The sequence below is a fragment of the Pleurodeles waltl genome, chromosome 2_2, assembly GCF_031143425.1.
Source record: "Pleurodeles waltl isolate 20211129_DDA chromosome 2_2, aPleWal1.hap1.20221129, whole genome shotgun sequence".
NCBI classification, from domain to species: Eukaryota; Metazoa; Chordata; class Amphibia; order Caudata; family Salamandridae; genus Pleurodeles; species Pleurodeles waltl.
Window position 1 is genome coordinate 205,398,181 of NC_090439.1, and position 24,427 is coordinate 205,422,607.

Consider the following 24,427-nt stretch of genomic DNA (forward strand, 5'->3'; position numbering starts at 1 on the left):
ACGCAAGAAATTACGCATAAAGCGATTTTCTACCGTTGTCAGACTTCTGGAATTACAGTACCCCCATAACTTGGCACCATAAATCGAAGCAGCCGCTGTCTTGTATACTGTAATGGCAGGTGAAATTTCCCCTTCCGAGATGTTGGCAATTTTCCTCCCCATCACTGCTAACCTCTGCCGGAGGACAGACAAACTCTTTCCAATCTGTGCCGACCACTGTTGGTCATCCGCTAGTCTGATCCCCAAATAATCAAATTGGCTAACTCTCTCTACCAGTTGTCCAGCTATGGTCATTTTCCCCTTAAATGACTAATGCAGCTTAAAGGCCATGAACTTGGTCTTAGTTGGATTTATTTCAAGGCCCCTCTTGGCACAGAAAATAGAAAAAGCATCAAGTTAATTTTGGAGGCCCATTGGGGTTCTTGAAATCAGTAGAGTATCATCCGCAAACATTAAAATGGGGACCGGAACTCCTGATAGCTTTGGGGCATCATGGTTACAATGCATCAGCTGATCTACCACAACGTTGATAAAGAGGTTAAACAATGTGGGAGCTAAGACACACCCCTGTCTGACTCCCCTATCGATGAGTATGGCTTCTGTCAGGTCTCCACCTTGAGACCAGCGTACCTAAGCATAAGTTCCCTCATGGAGATATTTGATCAACCCCAGCAGTTCTTTATCAAGTTGATAAGACTCCAAGACATTTCACAGTAAGTCCTGTGGGATCATATCAAAGGCGGCCTTTAAATCAATAAAGGCCAAATACAGGTGGCTCTTATTGAGTATCAGGTATTTCCAGCAAAGGAGGTTAAACCTGAACGCCTGGTCTATTGTACTCACTCCTTTCCTGAATCCCGCCTGGAAATTGGAGAGGATCTGAAAGTCCTCTATCCATGTCTGCAGTCTTGTCAAGACCTCCTTACAAAATACTTTTTGGCTCACATCAATTAAACTTATTGGTCTATAGTTAGTTGGTAATTCCCTTGACCCCTTTTTAAAAACAGGAACTATAATTGCTCCTTGCCATGGAGGGGGAAGCCCACCACCCTTAGATTCACGTTTCTAAGTGCTTTCAGATATAGAGACCAAGTTCTGGGTCGGAACAAATACAAGTCACCTGGAATACCATCTAGCCCAGGAGCCTTCCCTTTGCGTAATGTTTAAAGAGCCAGGGTTGTTTCTTTTAGGGAAAAAAGGTCCAAGTCAAAATTAGATTAAATAGCTGCCCCAGAAGTTGGTATATAAGAAGTAGAAGACCCCTCTGGTATTGGTGAAGGAACATTGATGCAGCTAATCTGAGCCGCTCTGTACAGATTTCCAAAGTGTGACACACAAATTTCTGGCTGGATTGCTGGATAGCTCTCCACGTTTTGGGAATGTCCTTTTTCTGCCACCAATTTCCAAAACAGTTTTGTATCCTTCTCATGGAGAGCATCTACCAGAGCATTCCAATATTTGGTTTCCCACTCTTTTTTTAGCATTTTACAGTGTTGTTTTATATGCAGTCCTAGTTGCTCTTATCTCTCGGCGACTCCCTACCTGCAGTGCTCCAAATGACTGTATTTTGGCCCGTCGGCAGGAGCTAGAGAACCATCTCAGTGGTCTATCCCTAGTTTCTACCCGCCTCCTTACTACCTGAAAATATGGTCTTAACCGGTTGACCAAGGGACCATGCAAATTAATCAGGTCGACCAGTACTAAATCAGTGTACTTCAGGGGGAGAAGAGTCGATATAACTACTTTATATATTGATATCTGGAACTTTACATCTTCTGCCACCATTTCTCATCTCACGTTTTTATAATCGTTTGTCGGAATTAAAGTGTTTCCCTTCACCCATTTAGTCAGTGTGTTACAATTAAATGTGGAAGTTAAGAAGAATGTACAGAGAGCTTGGTGGTCCCTACCGTCTCGTGGAGAGACAGCCATATCAATAAGAGAGTATATCGTCTACTAAAATATAATCTAAATGCCTCGAATATGATCCTTTTCTGTATGTAGGCAACGCCAGAGTATCCGACTTCGTATTTCCATTTACTATTCTTAGCCCCATAGTTTTTATTAAGTTCTCGAGTAGATCTAATGCTCCCCCTGTATTCTTTGTTGCGACCTGGACCGGGCCTGATCTGTCCCAGGGGTCTGCAAGATGGGTTCCTTCTTGCTGGTAATCATCCTTACAACTCAGTTGCATATTGCAGTCCCCTGCAACGATTAAACCCTGCCCCCCAGGTAGATGGTTCAAAAGATCTGCAAGCAAATTTAGCAGAGCAATCTGTGTGCTTTCTAGGCCAGGTCTAATGTATATATTTACAAATACTATGCGAGTAGGCCCCCTTGGACTGCTAAATTCCACCTCCGCAGCTAATATATCCCTAGTGGGGCTAAATAGCTCCTTCGGCTTGGGGAACAGATCGTGCTTTAGCCAAGTTATCAGGCCCCCTGATGCCCTCCCAGATGGCGATGGGAGCGCAGCCTTCTGGAAGGTCCAGTAACCTGCTCTATAAATCATAGAAGGGGCCCATGTCTCCTGTAAAAGAATGATATGATGTTGATCTATGAAACTGCACCACTCTGGGTTGGTTGTTTTTGATAGCACACCTGCCACATTCCAGGATAAAAATGTAATTAGGAGATCATTACCATTCCCAATATTTTGCAATCTCTCTTTGGTCTTGTTTGTAAAGGATGCTACTCCACAATCCCTCCCTTCTGTTTGGCCATTGCAATGTGTTCCTACCTCTGCTCCCACAATGCCCAGTGACAGATTACTTAGGGCACAGGGTTCCAGGACCCTTTTAATAAGTACATCATCCCTCCCTGCCTACGCTATGGGGGCTTTGCGTCAATCCACAGTTGAAGTTGGGCTACTCCTAAGGCGCCACCTTGAGGTACATATACTGGGAAGCAGTAGATTGTTAGGGCTACCTCTAAAAAAACAAGTTGGCCATTGATGGCGGGATCGTTTGGGTAAGAGTCACTTGGGATAAGGTACCAGCTTTAAAGGGACTCTCACCTCACTCCAGAAGTGTGAGTCCCCACCACTCTGCACCCAACGCCCATGGCCCGTGTCCAGAGAAACCAACGCAACAGAGAGGACCCCCAGGCGACTCCAATGACGTTTCCACCCTGAGCCGACCTCTCTGCACCCCCACGACGACTCCTGCAGAGGGAATCCAGAGGACCCCCCTGAACGCGCCTGCCTGGTACGAAAGTAACCTGACGCCTGGAAGAAGCACTGCACCTGCAGCCCCCAGGCCCGTGAAGAACCAACTACTGGTGCAGCAGTAACCAGCAGGCAGCCCTCACCTTTGCCCAGTCTGTGGTTGGCTCCAGAAGCCCCCCTGTGCCCTGCCTGCATCACCAGAGTAACCCCCGGGTCCCTCCATTGATTTCTATACAAAACAAGATGCCTTGTTTGCACACTGCACGCGGCTGCCCCTGTGCCGATGAGGGTGTATTTTTGTTTGCCTGTTTGGGACCCCTCCAGTGCTCTACAAAACACTCCTTGGTCTGCTCCCCGAGGATGCAGGTATTTACCTGCTAGCAGACTTGAACCGGAGCACCCCTAATCTCCATAGGCGCCTATGTTATTTGGGCCACTGTTTGACCTCTGCACCTGACCGGCCCGTGTTGCTGGTGCTGGGTGTATGGGGTTGACTTGAACACCCATCGGTGGGCTGCTTATGCCCCAGAGACTGAATTTGTAAGTGCTTTACTTACCTCAAAAAACAACCTGTACTTATCTCCCCCAGGAACTGTTGAATTTTGCGGTGTCCACTTTTAAAATAGCATTTTGTCATTTTATGCCAAACTGAGTACATTATTGTTTTAGTTCAAAGTCCTATCTTTACCTATGCAAAGTACCTTACATTTAATGTACTTACCTGCAATTTGAAACTTGTGGTTCTAAAATAAATTAAGAAAATAATATTTTTCTATATAAAAACTATTGGCCTGGAGTTAAGTCATTGAGTGTGTGTTCACATTTATTGCCTGTGTGTGTACAACAAATGCTTAACACTACCCTCTGATAAGCCTAACTGCTCGACTACACTACCACAAATGGAGCATTAGTATTATCTATTATTGCCTCTGTCAAGCCTCTTGGGAAACCCCTGGAATCTGTGCAGACTATCTCCCACTTTGAGATAGTATATACACAGCCAGCTTTCTACAGTCTGGTATCCCTAGCTACTCAAAATGAGCATCTATCCTCCGATCAGGCTGCCCCTTCAAGGGGATCTTTTGTTGCAGCAGCAGGGGAAGGTTCTCCACCCGATCCTGTCCACTCTGCACCTTCATGCGTGGAGATTATTTTGGCAGCCAGACGTCCTCCCACTAAAAGGGTATACGCCTGCCGTTGGAAGCGCTTTGTATATTATTGTACAGAAAGGTCTATTGACCCTCTTTCTGCTTCTCTTTCCGATATTCTTCTCTTCATTCTTTCTCTAGCCCAGCAGGGTTCTTCCTTGGGAACTCTCAAGGGCTATCTTTCTGCCTTATCAGCATTTCTTCGGCTGCCTAATCAGCCTTCTCAATTCAAATCTCATATTGTACATAGATTCCTCAAAGGGCTTGTACATATGTTTCCTCCTACGCCCTTTATTATGCCTCAATGGCACTTAAATCTTGTCCTCGCATTTCTTATGTGTGCTCCTTTCGAGCCTTTGCATAACTGTCACCTCCTGCTACTCACTATCAAGACAGCCTTCTTAGTGGCAATAACATCTGCCAGGAGGGTGAGTGAGATGCATGCCCGGTCATCAAAGCCAAGGTAACTCACTACCCATCTAGACCAAGTGGTTCTCAAAACTCATATCTCTTTCCTCCCCAAGGTGGTGACCCCATTTCATCTGGGTCTGAAAGTCACCATGCCTACCTTCTTTGCTCCACCGCATCCCTCTAAAGAAGAGGAGCAACTCCATCGACTGGAGCCAAAAAGAGTGTTGTCGTTCTACCTTGACCGCTCAAGAGAGTTCTGGGTGGATGACCAACTGTTTGTGGGGTACGTTGGAGCAAAGAAGGGTCAGGCAGTGCAGAAGGGAACCATTTTGCGCTGGATCATTCTCTGCATCAAGATATGCTACGCATTGGCAAGGAAGCAGCCTCTGAGGGCTTGCGTGCTCATTCTACCAGGGGCAAAGCTGCTACCACTGAGCTAGTTCGAGGCGTCCCATTTCTGGCGATCTGTCAGACGGCAACGTGGGCGTCTTTTCACACATTTGCAAAACATTACTGGCTGGACAGTCAGGTATGAAGAGACAGCACTTTGCCTGTTCAGCCCTACAGGACTTTATAGTGTAAGGAGTAGTAGTCGCAGCCTACCGCCAGGAGGTTATGGCTAGGGTATCTATTTAAAGGTAAGGAACCTGCAGCTAGAAGTCTCTATCAGATGGACAAGTTACTTACCTTCAGTATCGCATTATCTGGTAGAGACTCAATCTAGCTGCAGATTCCATACACCTGCCCAGGCCTCCCCGCTCTGCGGATATGTCTTGTAGGGTTAGGGCTTACCCTTTTCAGGGCCCTAGTTCTGCACAGATAACTGTTGGTTCTATCCATCACTCTGCGCTTCTGGTGTGGAAGTGTGGATAAAAGAACTGACGTCCGCGCGCTGGGGTGGTGCCTTTATAGGCGACTGTGAGGTCACAGACGGCTCCAATGACGCTGACGAAGCCACGCGGAGCTGGATGACGCACACGGATCCGAACGATGCCACCCGACCGCACGCGCGTGGTATTGCTCAGCAAAAAGATTCCGGATTCGAAGCTGACGCCAGGGAGTTGAAAGGTAAGGAATCTGCAGCTAGATAGTCTCTACCAGATAATGCGTTACCGAAGGTAAATAACTTGTTCCCCACGCAGGCTGCAATGGCAGGTCTGCAGACCCATTTTGTATGGGACCCCATGGGTGGCTTAATACATGCTGCAGCCCATGGGGAACCCTGGTGCCCCAGTGCCCTGGGTACCTAAGTACCATATACTAGGGACTTATAGGGGGCACCAGTGTGTCAATTGTGGGCTGTGCAAAGACCTAGGCAACCAACTTTAAAGGTAGAATGCACAACCACTGGGGTGCTGGTTAGCAGGATCACAGTGAAAACAGTCTAAGCATACTGATAGCAGGCGGAAATTGCGGGTAACCATGCCAAAAAAGGGTACTTTCCTACACCCCTCCACCCCCCCAAAAAAAAGAAACGAAGGACAATAAAACTAACCTTACCCAGTTGACTCTTCATTGTCTAAGTGGAAATACCTGGAGAATCCATCTGCATTGGAGTGGTTACTCCCAGGTCTATGTTCCACTGTATAGTTCATTCTCTGTAGGGATATGGACCAGCTCAGCAGTTTGGTATTCTCACCTTTCATTTGCTTAAGCCATAAGAGGGGCTTGTGGTCTGTTTGATCAAGAAAGTGAGTGCCAATCAAGTTTGACCTCAGCTTTGTCAAAGCCCAGGCCACAGAAAAGGCCTCCTTCTCTATGGCTGACCATTGCTTTTCCCTGGGGGTCATCCTTCTTACGAAAGCTATGGGTTGGTCCTGACCCTCATTCAGTTGAAGTAGTAGTGCCCCTATCCCTACCTCAGAAACATCTATCTGTACAATAAATGTCTTGGAGTATTCTGGGCTTTTAGTATAGGAGCAGAGCACAGGCATGTTTGAGGTCATCAAAAGCTTTTTGGCAGCTAGCTGTCCACAACACTTTCTTGAACATCCTTTTGGATGTGAGGTCATTTAACTGGGCTACAATGGAGCCAGAGTTCTTAATAAACCTCCTATAGTTGCATTTCAGGCCTAAGAAGGCTCTGACGTGGGTCTGAGTAGTAGGGCCAGTCCAATCCAGAATTGTCTGAATTTTGCCCTGTAGTGGTTGAATCTGGACTCCACCTACCAGGTAGCCCAGATAAACCACATTTCACTTCCCTATGTGGCACTTAGATGCCTTGATAGTGAAACCTACTTGTTTGCAGAGGCTCCAGTACATTCCCAAGGTGGAGCAGGTGATCCTCCCAGGTGGAGCTAAAGACAGCTATATTGCCTCGATAAGCTGCACTAACTCTTTCCAGGCCTAGGAGAACTTTGTTCACCAGCCTCTGGAATGTGGCAGGTGCATTCTTGAGTCCACAGGGGATCACTGTAAAGTGATAACGCCCTCTAGGAGTGGAGAATGCTGTTTTTTGTTTGGCATCTTCTGATAACTTGATCTGCCAGTTGCGAAAAGCCAGATCAATGGTGCTTAGATATTTGGCAGAAGCCAGTTTATCTATTAGCTACTCTGCCTTAGGGACAGGATGAGCATCTGTTTTTGTTACAGTATTGAGGCCCCTGTAGTCTACATAAAACCTCATCTCTCTTTTCCCATTTTGAGAGTGGAGTTTGGGACAAGAACTACAGGACTAGCCCTAGACTGCCTGAAGGTTCAATAACTCCTGGGTCTAGCATCTTTTACACCTCAGCTTTGATGCACTCTCTGACATGATCAGGCTGCCTGTAAATTTTACTTTTGACCTGTGTTAAAGGTGTGTTCACACCATGTAGTTTTACCAGGAGTCAAAGAGAACAGTTCAGAGAACTAGCCTAGGAGATTTCTGCAATCTTCTTTTGTGGCTCCGAGAGGCAGTTAGCAAGCACAACCCCATCTACTGAGCCATACACTGTAATACGGGAGAAGAGGTCAGGGAGAGGGTCACTGTCTTCTTACTGACCTTCTTCAGTGTCTGTGAGAAGGTAGCCTCTTTCTAGCATGGTTACCCCCACGTTTGGCCTGTTTGTGAGTGTATGTCAGTGTGTTTTTACTGTGTCACTGGGATCCTGCTAGCCAGGGCCCCAGTGCTCATACTTTGTGTCCTAATATATGTGTTGTCAGTGGTGCTTAACTGTGTCACTGAGGCCCTGCTAACCAGAACCTCAGTGCTTATGCTGTCTCTGCTTTTAACTTTATCACTATAGGCTAGTGACTTCATATACCAATTTCAGTTGGCTCACTGGACCCCCTTATAAGTCCCTAGTATATGGTACCTAGGTACCCAGGGCATTAGGGTACCAGGAGATCCTTATGGGCTGCAGAATTTCTTTTGCCACCCATAAGGAGCTCAGACAAACCCTTTCACAGGACTGCCACTGCAGCCTGCAAGAAATAGTGCACCCAATATTTCACAGCCATTTTCACTGTACTTAAGTAACTTAGAAGTCACCTATATGTCTAACCTTCATTTACTGAAGGCTAGGTGCAAAGTTACTAAGTGGGAGGGCACCCTTGCACTAGCAAAGGTGCCCCCATGCAGTCCATGTTCAATTCCCCAGACTTTGTGAATGCGGGGATGCCATTACACGAGTGCACTACATATAGGTCAATACCTCTATGTAGCTTCACAATGGAAACTCAGAATATGGCCATGTAATGTGTCTAGGATCATGGAATTGTCAACCCCCCCCCCCCCCCCATTCCAAATCTGGCATTGTAGAGCCAATTCAATGAACCCTGGGGGCTCCACCATGGACCCCTAGTACTGCCAAACCAGCTCTCAGAGGCTTGCAATGCAGCTACAGCTGCTGCCACCTCACAGACAGGGTTCTTCCCTCCTGGGGTCTGAGCAGCTCAGTCCCAGGAAGGTAGAACAAAGCATTTCCTTTGGGAGGAGGGTGTTACACCTATTTCCAAAGGGAGAGGGTGCAGCAGTCTGGGGAGGCATAGCCTCCCCCAGCCCCTGAAAATTCTTTGAAGGGCACAGATGGTGCCCTCCTTGCATAAGCCTGTCTACACCAGTTCAGGGACCCCCAGTCCCTGCTCTGGCATGAAACTGCATAAAGGAAAGGGGAGTGACTACTCCCCTGTCCATCACCCCCCCAGGGTTGGTGCCCAGAGCTCCTCCAATGTGTCCCAGACGTCAGCCATCTTGTTTTCCAAGGTGTGGGGACACTCTGGAGGCCTCTGAGTGGCCAGTGCCAGCAAGTGACGTTAGAGACCCCTCCTGATAGGTCCATACATGATAAGGTAGCCAATCCCCCTCCCGGGGCTTTTTAGGGTCTCTCCTGTGGTTTTTCTTCAGATTCTACTTGCAAGTTTCCAGCAGGAATCCGCTGCAACTACTACTTCATCCTCTGACCTCGGATTGACTGCAGACTGCTTCAGGAACTGCTGTAACAACAACAAAGTATCCAGAAGGGCTAGTTTTCCTTTGCAACTTCAGCTCCAGCCAGAAACTGCAACAGTTTTCTCAGTGTGTACGCTCTGGGAACTCCCTATCTTCACCCTGCCCCAGAAGGACTGACGAAATCTCCTGTGGAGTGACAGAGTCACTTCCTTGCTCATGAAGGCACCTTCTAAGTTGATGACCGGTTATCTTTAGCTCCTCTGCTGGCGACGAGCTTGCCCCTTGGAACACAGGTGGTAGACCCCTCTGACACAGACTGTCCTAAGGTCCTGCTGTCCCAATTTGGAGGAGGTAAGAGCTTGCCTTCCCCAAGTTCAACAGTACCCCTGTGCACCCTGTCCTCCTGAGGCCTCTGTTCACTATTTGCAAAATTCCTTCATACACAGCCTGGCCCAGGTCCCCAGCACTCTATCATGCAACGCTCAACTCGCTGAGTTGACCTCCGGTGGCGTGGGACCTTCCTTTGTAGTGCTGCACCAACTGCATTTTGCACCTCCTTTGTCCCAGTGTCCTGGGACTCCCGTGGATGCTGTCTGGTCGACTGAGGGCTCTTTGAAGTGCTGAGAGTCCCCTCTTCCTCCTCACACAGAGTTGAGGCCTCTGGGTCTCTCCTGGGTCCAGACGCGATTTTACCTGAACCAAGGCTTGTTGGACTAATCCAGTGCCAAAACTCGTCTGCATCCAACATCTCTTTGTGGGACATCAATTGCATCACGCAGGAACCCACTGACATCTTCCTTGGGTGCATTTCTGCAGTCTTCGTCCAACTGGGGACTCATCTTTTGCACCCTCGTCTGGGTTGGCAAGAGCTCCTGTCCTTCCTGGAACTTCTTTCGACTTCTGGACTTGGTCTCCTTTCTTTGCAGGTCTTCAGGTCCAGGAATCCACTATTTGTTGTTTGCAGTCTTGCTTGGTTCTTGCAATAACTCTAATCATGACTTGTAGTGTGTCCTAAGGAAACTTCCAGTACTTTACCCCTACTTTTCTGGGCTCTGGGGTGGGGTAATTTACTTACCTTTGTTGTATTCTTACTCTCACAGCGATCCTCTACACACCATGCTTGTCTAGGGGGGAATTTGTGGTTCGCATTTCACTTTCTTAGTATGTGGTTTGTGTTGCCCCTAGACCTGTTTTCTCCCATTCCAATCTATAGCATTTCCTATTATTTGCATTGTTCTATGACTATTTACTTGTCTAATATTGGTCTCTAGTGTATATATTGTGTAAAATGCTTACCTCCAGAAGGAGTATTGCTTCTGAGATATTTTTGGCCTTGTGTCACCCAAATAAACGACCTTTATTTTTGGTACACTGAGTGTCGTCTTTACTTGTGTATAAGTACTATGTAACTATAAGTGGTATTGCATGAGCTTTTCATGTCTCCTAGTTCAGCCTAAGCTGCTCTGCTATAGCCACTTCTATCAACCTAAGCTGCTAGAACACTACTACATTTCACTAGTAAGGATTAACTGGACCTGGTAAAAGATGTAAGTACCTAAGGTACCCACTACAAACCAGGCCAGTGTCCTACAGTGTCCATGGCCAAAATCATGTGAGCCCTTTAAAAAGGTTTCAGGCGGTTCACATGAAGCACCTTATTTGGGCATTCTAGGAGTGCCCAGGTCAACCAGATCGATGACTTCACCTTCTCTGTCCATAATAGTGTGTGGGCCACTCCACTTGGCCTGGAGTTCCCTGGGAGCCACAGGCTCCAGGACCCACACCTTCTGTCCTGCTCGTAAACAGTCAGAGAGCCTTCTTGTTATGCCACTTGTAGGAAAGTACCATCTTGCCTGGCATGTTACCCCCATATTTCACTGTATATATGTTGTTTTAGTGTATGTGTCACTAGGACCCTGCCAGCCAGGGCCCCAGTGCTCATAAGTGTGCCCTGTATGTGTTCCCTGTGTGATAACTAACCGTCTCACTGAGGCTCTGCTAATCAGAATCTCAGTGGTTTTGCTCTCTCTGCTTTCTAAATTGTCACTAACAGGCTAGTGACCAATTTCACCAATTCACATTGGCATACTGGAACACCCTTATAATTCCCTAGGAATAGGTTACTGAGGTACCCAGGGTATTGGGGTTCCAGGAGAGCCCTACGGGCTGCAACATTTCTTTTGCCACCCATAGGGAGCTCTGACAATTCTTACACAGGCCTGCCACTGCAGCCTGAGTGAAATAACGTCCACATTATTTCACAGCCATTTACCACTGCACTTAAGTAACTTATAAGTCACCTATATGTCTAACCTTCACCTGGTGAAGGTTGGGTGCTAAGTTACTTAGTGTGTGGGCACCCTGGCACTAGCCAAGGTGCCCCCACATCGTTCAGGGCAAATTCCCCGGACTTTGTGAGTGCGGGGACACCATTCCACGCGTGCACTATACATAGGTCACTACCTATGTATAGCATCACAATGTAACTCCGAACATGGCCATGTAACATGTCTAAGATCATGGAATTGTCACCCCAATGCCATTCTGGCATTGGGGCGACAATTCCATGATCCCCTGAGTCTCTAGCACAGACCCGGGTACTGCCAAACTGCCTTTCCGGGGTCTCCACTGCAGCTGCTGCTGCTGCTGCTGCCAACCCCTCAGACAGGTTTCTGCCCTCCTGGGGTCCAGGCAGCCCTGGCCCAGGAAGGCGGAACAAAGGATTTCCGCTGAGAGAGGGTGTAACACCCTCTCCCTTTGGAAATAGGTGTGAAGGCTGGGGAGGAGTAGCCTCCCCCAGCCTCTGGAAATGCTTTGATGGGCACAGATGGTGCCCATCTCTGCATAAGCCAGTCTACACCGGTTCAGGGATCCTCCAGCCCTGCTCTGGTGCAAAACTGGACAAAGGAAAGGGGAGTGACCACTCCCCTGACCTGCACCTCCCAGGGGAGGTGCCCAGAGCTCCTCCAGCGTGCCCCAGACCTCTGCCATCTTGGATTCAGAGGTGTTTCTGGCACACTGGACTGCTCTGAGTGGCCAGGGCCAGCAGGTGATGTTAGAGACTCCTTCTGATAGGCTCTTACCTGTGTTACTAGCCTATCCTCCTTCCTAGGTAGCCAAACCTCCTTTTCTGGCTATTTAGGGTCTCTGCTTTGGGGAATTCTTCAGATACCGAATGCAAGAGCTCATAAGAGTTCCTCTGCATCTCCCTCTTCACCTTCTGCCAAAGGATCGACCGCTGGCTGCTCAGGACGCCTGCAAAACCGCAACAAAGTAGGAAAGACGACTACTGCGACCTTGTATCGCTTCATCCTGCTGGCTTTCTCGCCTGTTTCCTGGTGCTGCATGCTCTGGGGGTAGCCTGCCTCCCTCTTGCACCAGGAGCTCTGAAGAAATCTCCCGTGGGTCGACGGAATCTTCCCCCTGCAACCGCAGGCAACAAAAGACTGCATCACCGGTCCTCTGGGTCCCCTCTCAGCACGACGAGCGTGGTCCCTGGAACTCAGCAACTCTGTCCAAGTGACTCCCACACTCCAGTGACTCTTCAGTCCAAGTTTGGTGGAGGTAAGTCCTTGCCTCCCCACACTAGACTGCATTTCTGGGTACCACGTGATTTGCAGCTGCTCCGGCTCCTGTGCACTTTTCCAGGATTTCCTTTGTGCACAGCCAAGCCTGGGATACCCAACACTCTAACCTGCAGTGCGCAACCTTCTGAGTTGTCCTCTGGCGTCGTAGGACTCCCTTTTCTGACTTCGGGTGGACTCCGGTCCAATCCTCTTCCAAGTGCCTGATCCGGTACTTCTGCGGGTGCTGCCTGCTTCTGTGAGGGCTCCCTGACTTGCTGGGCGCCCCCTCTGTCTCCTCATCCAAGTGGCGACATCCTGATCCCTCCTGGGCCACAGCAGCATCCAAAAACCCTAACTGTGACCCTTGCTGCTAGCAAGGCTTGTTTGTGGTCATTCTGCGTGGGAACACCTCTGCAAGCTTCTTCACAACGTGGGACATCCATCCTCCAAAGGGGAAGTTCCTAGTCCTCTTCGTTCTTGCAGAACACAAAGCTTCTTCCATCCGGTGGCAGCTTCTTTGCACCCACAGCTGGCATTTCCTGGGCATCTGCCCACTCTCGACATTGTCGCAACTCTTGGACTTGGTCCCCTTGTTTCACAGGTACTCAGGTCCGGAAATCCACTGTTGTTGCTTTGCTGGTGTTGGTCTTCCTTGCAGAATCCCCCTATCACAACTTCTGTGCTCTCTGGGGGTTATAGGTGCACTTTACACCTACTTTTCAGAGTCTTGGGGTGGGCTATTTTTTTCTAACCCTCACTGTTTTCTTACAGTCCCAGTGACCCTCTACAAGCTCACATAGGTTTGTGGTCCATTCGTGGTTCGCATTCCACTTTTGGAGTATATGGTTTGTGTTGCCCCTATACCTATGTGCTCCTATTGCAATCTACTGTAACTTTACATTGTTTGCATTACTTCCTTTTGCTATTACTGCATATTTCCGGTATTGTGTACATATATCTTGTGTATATTTGGCATCCTCATACTAAGGGTACTCACTGAGATACTTTTGGTATATTGTCATAAAAATAAAGTACCTTTATTTTTAGTATATCTGTGTATTGCGTTCTCTTATGATATTGTGCATATGACACCAGTGGTATAGTAGGAGCTTTGCATGTCTCCTAGTTCAGCCTAAGCTGCTCTGCTATAGCTACCTTCTATCCGCCTAAGCTGCTAGAAACACCTCTTCTACACTAATAAGGGATAACTGGACCTGGTACAGAGTGTAAGTACCCCTTGGTACCCACTACAAGCCAGGCCAGCCTCCTACACCACTGCTTCTCCACTTATTGGCTGGCCTGATGGTTTTTGGTTGCCCTCTTCATGTGTTCAGTCAATCTGGATCTTCGGCCCATTACATAGTCCACAATTTCCTGTTTTGGAAGCTTGAGAGGTTGCTCCCAGCCTTTTCACAAGAGCAAGGGGACCTCTAACAGTGTGTCCAAACAAAAGTTCGAAGGGGCCATAGCCCAGTTCTTCCTGAGGTACCTCCCTGCAGCAAAGAGGACGCAAGGTAACAGGACATCCCACCTCTTTAGTTTCACTGAGAGTCCCATTATTATGCCTTTGTTGAACCTTTCAATTAATCCATTTGTTTGTAGATAATAAGGAGTGGTGAATTTATAAGTGACACCACACTCCTTCCACATGGCTTTAAGGTAAGTAGACGTGATGTTTGCATCTCTGTCTGAAACCAGCTTGTTAGGAAAGCCCTCCCTGGAGAAGATTCCCAGGAGGGCCTTATCCACTGCAAGGGCTGTAGTGGTCCTAAGATGATTTCCCTCTGGGTACATGGTGGCATGGTCCACCAGCACCAGTATGAATCTGTTTCCAGAGCCTGTTGGAGGGTCCAGAAGGCCAACAATATCCACCGCAACCCTCTCAAAGGGTACCCAACCACTGGTACTGGAATTAAGGGGGCCACCTGTCTTGTCACTGGCTTGACAGGTGGCACAGGAGCGACAAAACTCCTTGGTGTCTTCAGACATGTGTGGACGGTGAAAGTGAGGGACAATCCTGTCCCACATTTTTCTTTACCCCAAGTGGGCTGCAAGGGGAATGTCATGTACTAGAGTAAATAGGAGCTCCATACATTTCTGAGGGATGACCAGTGTCCTAGTGGCACCAGGTTTAGGGTCCAATGCTGCTGAATAAATGAGGCTGTTATCCCAGTTTACCTTATGGGTACTACTAACATCCCCTGCCTCTTGTGCTGCAGCTTGCTGCCTTAAGCTGTCCAGTGTGGGACAGGTTTGCTGTTCAAAACTAAGTTCCTCCTTGGTCGGCCCCCCTGCACCCAAGAGCTCAGTTCTGGCAGGTTGAAGCTCCTCTGGTGTAGGTTCCCCCCAAGGAGTAGATTCTTCTACCTCAAGAGTAGAATCTTCACTAGAAGCTTGAGAAGGTGATAACTTTTTACCCTGCCTGCCTTTTTTTAGGAGCCTACTAGACCATTATTCCAGGCTCCAGAGCTTCCTGTTCCCTGTTTCTCTTGGCCTGTGCTCTGGTCAGGGCAAATGTATGCCCAGGGATGCCCAGCGTTTTTCCATGGACCTCCAACTCCATTTGAGCCCAAGCTGAAGTCTCCAAGTTATTACCAAGCAGACACTCTACTGGTAGATCATAGCACACTACAACTTTTTTAGGGCCAGTAAACCACCCCACACTAAATTCAATAACTGCGTGGGGTGACGCACAGAGTTATTGTGAGCATCAGTCACTTAGTACGTATGACCAAGTAGGTATTGTTCAGGTGACAGCAGTTTTTCAGTCACCATAGTGACACTGGCACCTGTGTCCCTATAGGTCTCAGCCTCAACACCATTTATCAAAGGTTGCTACCTGTAATTACCCATATTAAGGGGGCAGGCAGCTAAGGTGGAAAGGTCAATGCTACCATCAGAGACCAACATAGCCCCAGTGGCCTCTCTGATTAGCCCAGAGTCCACTACAGTCCCCAAGATGAGCCCAGCTACACTTTTGGTCTGACTACTGCCACCACTATTGTTACTGCTAGGGGTACTAGAGGTAGAACTGGTAGTAGTAGTGGTGGAGGGCGTGGTGCCTTTGTTAGGGCAGGTGCTGTCACCTGCCATATGGCCTTTTTGCTTACAGATATAGCACCAATGCTTCTTAAAGAAAGAGGAGTTAGACCCACCCCAGAAGAGCTTTGTGGGCCTGATGAAGAAACATTTTCTTTGTTTTTGTCCCCACCCTTGTCCTGATGCTTACCTGTTTCCTTCTTGTGGACACCCCCTGTGGAAGCGTTTCTACCCACCCTAGTGCAGAACAATTTGTCTTCCTTTCCCAGTTCTTGGAGAGATGTCGGATCAGAGTCCACCAGGTACTAATGCAGCTGATCAGAAATGCAGTTAAGAATGTGCTCTCTCAGAATTAGATTATACAACCCTTGATAGTCACTCACTTTGCTTCCATGCAACCAGCCTTCCAGAGCTTTAATGGAGCATTCAGCAAAGTTTATCCAATCCTGAAAGGACTCCTTTTGAGTCTCCCTCCACTATATTGCTCAATGGTTAGCCCAAACCAATCTAAGAGTGCATTCTTAAGTGCTGTGTAATCATCTGCATCCTCTACTCAGGCAAAGACAAACTGATCGCTGTCATTGTCAGAGAAGGAGAGCCACAAGATTGCTGCTCACTGTCTGTGAGGGACCCTCTGCACTTTGCAGGCCCTCTCTAAGGCAGTGAACCACTTGTGGATGTCATCTCCTACCTTATAAGTGTAGGAGGCTGGCCTGGTTTGTATTGGGTACCTTAGGTACTTACACCTTATACCAGTTCCAGTTAACCCTTATTAGTGAAATGTAGGCAGTTTTCTAGCAGCTTAGCAGCTTAGGCTGTCCAGAGGTAGCTGTAGCCGAGCAGCTTAGGCTGAACTAGGAGACATACAAAGCTCCTGCAATACCACTATAGTTACACAGTACTTCTACAGAATAAAAGACAATAATCAAGGTACTTTATTTTAGTGACACAAGGCCAAAAATATATTGAGGCAATACTCCTTCTGGAGGTAAGTAATAAACACAATATATGTATATATATATATATATATATATATATATATATAATACTTAAAATTTCGTGTAGGTTAGCATCCAGCACGGCAGGCTGTGACAGGGTCACAAACCCCTATAAATCATCCAAAATACTAACATAATAGACATAAAAAGTGGACTACAGTTACTGTCTGAAACCAATGGCAGCCATCTTAACACTTTATCGTTCAGTGATCAATGTAACTAAAATTGAAATTCTAATTCAAATTGAAATTAATATCCCTTACTTAAACCCACAATTACTACATGTTATTCACTCCTCCTTATACTACAGATTAATACACTCTACCTAAATATATATGCACACATATTTAAATTACAACTTATTCATTTCCCAATATTGTAAACCAATTGTTACTTATACTCATACTTATGCCTCAATGAAGATACTCATCTTTTTTATAGCCATGTATTTGTGGGTAATTCAACAATACACTGAAGATATAATAGCTCTTTTGCTTCTTATTTAATTTACATCATCTGGAAAGAAAAAAAGGGATACAAATTAATTAATTCAAAAACAGCAGAACTTCGACATATAATTCCAACCTATTAAATTCTAAATACATTTATATTCCATAATCAATCAATGTAAATGCACCTATAATTCTTCATCCTTATTCAGACCCATGGGTTCCATTGTATTACAGCTAATAATCAACCTTGATTCCAATTTTCTTAAATCCAACGTTCTATTACCACCTCTTGTTTTCAATACAACCCTATCCAGTACCACGAATTGTAACTTCTTTTCATTTTTGTTGTGGAATGCTTTAAAATGTCTCGCCACAGGATAAGATCTATCCTCATTTTTAATTGCTCTTAAATGTTCCAAAATGTGCTTCTTTGCTATATGTATGGTACTCCCAATATAGAATTTGTTGCAAGGACATTTCAGAGCATAAACACAATAATCTGATATGCATGAAAGATGCTTTCTTATTTTAATAACATTTTTAGTCCCAGGGAATACCACCTCCTTACAATTGGAACTAAATTTACATTCCTTACATTTACCACAGATATAGAAACCCTGAATGGGTTGTATTATCTCATTCTTAGATATTAAACTATGGCTTAGTATATCTTTCAAAGATCTACTTCTAAATGTGAAAGCTGGGTATTCGTCCAATAATTTACCTATATGCTTATCAGTCCTAAGGGCTGGCCAAAAGTTAACAAATGCTTTCTTAATTTCATTTACTTTGTCGTGGTATGTAGTTATAAATCTTATTTTGATATTTTCTTTCTTCACATTTACTACATTTTCTACCAGTAGGTCCTCCCTTTTGGTCTGTCTGACCCTCTTCACAGCTTCATTTATTACAGCTTGTGAGTAACCTCTTTCAGTGAATCTTTTGGTCATCACTTTAACCTCGTTCTCAAATGCAGTATCCAAACAGCAATTTCTTCTAGCCCTTAATAGTTCCCCATAGGGGATACTATGAATCAAATTCTTTGGGTGACTACTCATAGCATGTAATAGACTGTTACCCACAGTGTTTTTCCTATATAATTCACATTCCAATTTATCCTTAACGACCATAATTCTCACGTCCAAAAATTCCAGTTCAGCTGGATCCATTGTACAACTGAACCTAAGGTTCAGGTTGTTGCTATTCAATTCCTCCACAAAGCTCAAAGCTGATTCTTTGCTTCCTTTCCAAATACAGAAAATGTTGCCAATATACCTCACCCACAGGACTGCTTGGTTTTCAAAACCAGAGATGTTTCAGACAACCTGCTCCTCCCACCAGCCAAGGTATAAGCCTGCATAGCTGGGGGCAAAACAGGTTCCCATTGCAGTCCCCTGGTCCTGACGGTATAGGATATTGTTAAAAGTAAAAAAAAATGTAAGTCAAGCACATCTGCACCATATCTAATAACATTTCTGTATGCAAAAGGTAGGACAATGACCTCGCCCTTAAAAAATATCTGACTGCCTCAATACCCTTTTCATGAGGAATACACATATATAAACTATTCACATCTAAATTTAGTAAAAGGAAATCCTTTTCCCATCCAATTCCATTGATTATGCGTAGAAAATCTCTTGTATCCTTGATATAAGAGGGTAAGGCCTCCACGAAGGGATGCAAAAAGTAGTCTACATACTTAGAAACATTTTCCAACAAACTCCCCATAGAGTACACAATAGGCCTCCCAGGTGGATTTTTTGCATTCTTATGTAGTTTGGGTAAAAAATAAATAGCTGCTGTAATGGGAAATTCGACCTTTAAAAATAGATATTCCTCCCATTCAATCAATCCTGATTCCTTCCATACATCTAGTTTCTCAAAAACGTTCCTCTTAGCCATTAACATTTCATTTCTATCAACCACTGAATAATTATCTTTATCTTGCAGTTGTCTTAAACCTTCCTTTATATAGTCATCCCTGGATAAAATCACAATATTTCCACCTTTATCGGATTTTTTTATTACAATATTTTCATCTTTTTGAAAGGACTCTATCGCTTCACGTTGTTTTCTTGATAAATTATCGTACTTAGATCTCCTTAAATACCTTAGAGTTTTTAAACAACCAATTACTCCCTTCTCAAAAACATTGATTGCATCACAATTAACTTGTGGTAAAAAAAAGTTGATTTAGGTTTAAAATTACTTGGACATCTCCTATCAACTTCAAGACGCGCAAGTTAATTTATTTCAGACGCTGCAAGGAGGAGGAGGGGCAGACAAGCCGGAGGCCCCTTTAAACACTGCCTTCGCGCTCCCGGGACGCATGAGTTAATTTATTTCAGACGCTGCAAGGAGGAGGAGGGGCAGACAATCCGGAGGCCCCTTTAAACACTGCCTTCCCGCTCCCGGGAGGCGCGAGTTAATTTATTTCAGACGCTGCAAGGAGGGGCAGACAAGCCGGAGGCCCCTTTAAACACTGCCTTCGTGCTCCCGCTCGCGGGAAGCGCCCGGGCAAAGCCCGGGCCAAGGGCGGGCCCGTCCTTGCCCGTCATTGACAGGAAGAGGCAGGGCAGGGCCCCCCCTGACATCCCTCCAAAGGGACCTGGATTAGGAAGCTTACAGGCGTGTGGCGGTTGAAGGTACTGTGTTTGTGCTTTGTGCTATTTCATTTAATCTCCCTTGCTATCCTGTGACTGGACTGATTGGATTTGTTTTTTGTATCAAACAAAGTAAAGCTACAACCAGTATCACTTTGCTACCACAACTAGGACAGGTTGGCTATTGAAATACAACTGCTGCGGTACCTGTTTCCTTTTCTCCTCCCCCTTCTTCCTTCTCCAACAACTATTCGTGGCTAATAATTCATTAGGATGGGAAAAAGGAAAGCTAGTAGCAATCCCACCGAGCAAGGAGGGGCAAAGAAAGTACCTCGACATGCGGGCGAAAATTTTACATTGACTCAAATTGACGATCTTATAGAAGAAGTGGAGAGCTTGTTAGCCACCAAACCCTCAAAATCCCGTAGGAAAGATGCTTCTGCCACGACGAATGATATAAAATCCTTCTTTACCCCTGTGAACAGAGAAGCACAGATACCTATATCTCAGGGCCCTAATTTAGAACCTTATAGGATAGAAAATTCCAATAAACTAATAGAGAGCCCCAAACCAAGTCTGCTTAGTCGGCAAGATGGTGTGTCCCCCCTTATAAACTGTAATAACCACTTTTTACCTCTTGACCTATTGACGCCATTTGAACCAGAGAAGACTATGCAAAGGGAAATAGAGGAGTCAATACCATTCTCAGCCATTCATAAGGAACATCCTGCTGAAACACATTTAGTACAGATAAAAGCTGAAATTCTGAGTCTTAGAGAGCTTCTAACATCCTTTACTCACATGTTATATGAGAAGTTGGACGGTATATCTGCGGTAATTGGGGACATTAGGAGGTCATCATTAAACTCTGACCCTAACTCCCTAGTAAAGCCAATTCTATCAGCTGAAACATCCATGTTAGGGAGGTGCAGGGGCAAAAGGGCCGAAGTGATAACCTGGAACATGAATGGGGGCGATAGTGTCCTTCCTGTAGAGGGTGTCTCCAATAAATGTGGAAACATTTTGAACAGGGGAGTTTATGGCAATGGTAAGACGCACGGGAACGAACTCCCAGATAAAAGGTCTATATACCCTCCGAGAAATACCCCCCAAAGTCAGGTTAGATATAGTGGTTACGATATATACATGTTAAATGTCCCCAAGTTAAGCAATGGTCAACAAGAGCAAGGGGAATCTCTTAAAAATAAAGTAACTCATTGGATAAAGGGGGTAAAGAAGTGTAGGTCCATTATAAGGGACGATATAGTTACCGTACAGAGATTTACAAGAATAGGATCAACAACAGATTTTATAGGTCTAAAATTGACTAGCCAGAGCCTAGTTATGGGCCTTCTGGCACTTAATGAAAGAGTGAGTGAGACCCGGTGCCTTATCTCAAGTGACACTTGCCCACAAACTCCCCCAATCATTGATAAATGTGTTTTCCCAAGAGAGAAATAATATCACACCGGCCCAGCATGTATATACCTATAGTAGGAATCACAAGCGCAGCCCAACTTCAGCTATAGATTGACGTGAAGCCTCCATGGCGAAGGATGGGAGAGATGGTATATTTAGCCTTGATTCATTTAAGCAAAGCAATTGCATATTATATACTCAGGGAACAGAGTCCAAAGCACATTGTAGTAATTCTTTAGAAGAGAAGGACCAGGGAGTAACGCCGTGCTTAAATGAAACTAGAAATGAATCGTTAAATAAGGGGGATGGTCCCGTTCTACCGATCAGGATCTTATCCTGGAATGTGGCATGGCTGCTTCAGAAGACAGCTAACTCTGACTGGTGTAGTTTTATAGATCAACATCACATTATCCTCCTACAGGAGACATGGGCCTCATCTGCGATAAACAGGGAAGGTTATTGGACCTTCCAGAAGACCGCGCGCCCATCACCATCTGGCAGGGCTTCAGGTGGTCTGATAATTTGGCTAAAACATGATTTGTTTCCAAAGGTGAAGGAGCTAGTAACTCCTACGAGGGATTTATTAGCTGTCGAGGTTGAAATTAGTACTACCAGGGGTCCTGTTAGTATAATAATTGTAAACATATATGTTAGACCTGGTACCCAAAGGACTCAGATTGCTTTGATAAACATGCTATCAGATTTTCTTAACTGTCTTCCGGGAGGACGGGGTTTAATTGCCGCAGGAGATTTTAATATGCAATTGAATTGTAGAGATGATAACCAGCAAAGAGGAATCCAGTTTGCAGATCCATGGGATAGATCTGGCCCGGTTAAAGCTACATCTAAGAAAGAAGGAGGAGCATTAGACCTATTCAAAGACCTAATAAAAATGAAGGGATTAAGAATAGTAAATGGGAACACCAGATCAGATACCCCGGCGCTCCCTACATATAGGAGAGGTCTATATTCTAGCCATCTGGACTATGTTTTAGTAGATGACGCTCTCTGGAAATCCCTTATTGACATGGTTGTTCTCCCTCGTACTGATAGTGATCATCAAGCTCTGAGTACTTCCTTTTCTACTACTTTATTTAGCTGTAAAACATTGTCAACATTGACCAAAAATAGTGTCCTAACTATGACCAACGACTCCAAATATGTGAAATGGGAATGGGTGGAAGATGATGTAAATTTTCAGCTATTAATTTATAGAATAGTAGCATCAACGCTTACTCCACTGAAGCACATAAATATGGCATTGATGGATTTGATCAATCTGCATAGCATCCTGATCACACGGTTAAAAACACATTTCCAGATAATAAGGAGGCGGACAGAAACTGGGACTAGAGCATTGAGGTGGTTTTCTAGTTCTTGCCGCCAGGCCAAAACACAGCTATTGGGAGTACTAAAGGCAGGGAACTGCCGAGAGATAAGAGAATCCAGGGCTGCATATAAAGTTGTATTTAAAAACGCAAAAAAAGAGTGGGTCACTAAATATTGGAACAGGATGGTTGATGCACTCCACGAGAAGGACTTTAAATTATTTTGGAAATTTGTGGCAGATAAAAGTAGTTCTCAAAGTGCAGTGAACTACCCTGTAATTCAGCCAGAGATCTGGGTGACATATTTTACAAATGTATACAGAAAGCCTCAAACTAGTAGTTCTACCATCTCTCCATTTAAACATAACGATCTGTTTGCCAATACCCCATTGGATGGGAGAATAATACCACCTAAATTTGAGCTGGACCTTTTCTCCCTAAAAGGGAGATCAATACATAAAGGGAAGGCCCCTGGTCTTGATGGCATCCCAGGTGACTTATAATTGTCCCGACCGACAACCTGGTCTCTGTATCTAAATGCGTTAAGTAATGAGATACTGAGGGGGGGAGGACTTCCAACCACGTGGCAAGGAGCAATCATAGTCCCCATTTATAAGAAAGGGCCAAGGGACCAACCTACCTACTACAGGCCTATTAGTCTAATTGATGTTAGTCAAAAGATATTCAGTAAGCAGGTTTTGAATAGATTACAGACATGGATAGAGGATTCTCAAATTCTCTCTGATTTTCAGGCAGGCTTCAGAAAAGGAATGAGCACAATAGATCAGGTTTTTAGGTTCAACCTTCTCTGTTGGAAATATTTGTCGCTTAATAAGAGCCATCTGTATGTAGCCTTTATCGACTTAAAAGCTGCCTTTGACATGGTACCTCTGGATATATTATGGAATTTTATGGAGAGTTATCAACTTGATGGAGAACTACTAAGATTGATTAGGTATTTACATTAAGGGACTTATGCTCATGTACGTTGGTCAGGAAGTGGTGATTTAACGAAAGCCATACCTGTAAATAGGGGGGTCAGGCAGGGGTGCATTTTGGCACCAACATTGTTCAACCTTTATATCAATGGTGCGGCGGACCGGCTGTTAAATTGCAACCATGATGCTCCAAGGCTGGCTGGATCCCCCGTCCCTATTCTAATGTTTGCTGATGATACTTTATTAATCTCTAGAACACCCATGGGCTTACATAACAAATTGGATGCCTTTTATAACTTTTGTTTAAGTAGAGGTCTTGAGATAAATCCAACAAAATCGAAGTTCATGGCTTTTAACCCGCACAAACTGTTTAGGGGAAAATGACCATAGCAGGTCAACCGGTGGAAAGAGTCAGCCAATTTGACTATTTGGGGATCAGGTTAAGTGATGACCATCTTTGGTCAGCGCAGATCGGGAAGAGTCTGACAGCACTTAAACAGAGGACAATAGTGATAGGGAGGAAAATTGCCAATACTTTGGAAGGGGAGATATCACCCGCTATCACTGTCTACAAAGCAGCGGCAGTCGCAGCTTCAATCTATGGCGCCGAGCTTTGGGGTCACACTAATTCGAGGTGTCTGACCACGGTAGAAAATCGGTTCATACGAACTTTTTTGAGGTTGCCGATGAGCACCCCTCTCACCCCCCTTGGATTTGATTTAGCCTTAAACGAGATCCATAACGAAATAGCATTAAGACCACTTATGTATTGGATTCATCTTTGGACTTCGGAGCATTTGTCCACTCTCCATGTAGCATTAGATGAGTTTATTGCAGGTGACCTTGCACTAAAGATCCCTTGGTTTAGACACATTAGAGATATGTGTAAATTCCTCAAGATGGAGGAGGTGTGGAGTGCTCCTCATAATTTGACCAAGGAAGTAAAAGAGCATGTTAAAAGGTGCTACAGGGAGAACATTCTGGCTC

General features: G+C 45.4%; 1 protein-coding gene across 1 annotated transcript in view; it reads left to right on the forward strand.

The window, feature by feature from the left end:
* CLPTM1L (CLPTM1 like) overlaps positions 1-24,427 on the forward strand; it is a 1,089,711-nt gene that overhangs the window by 922,840 nt on the left and 142,444 nt on the right. The window lies entirely within an intron of this gene.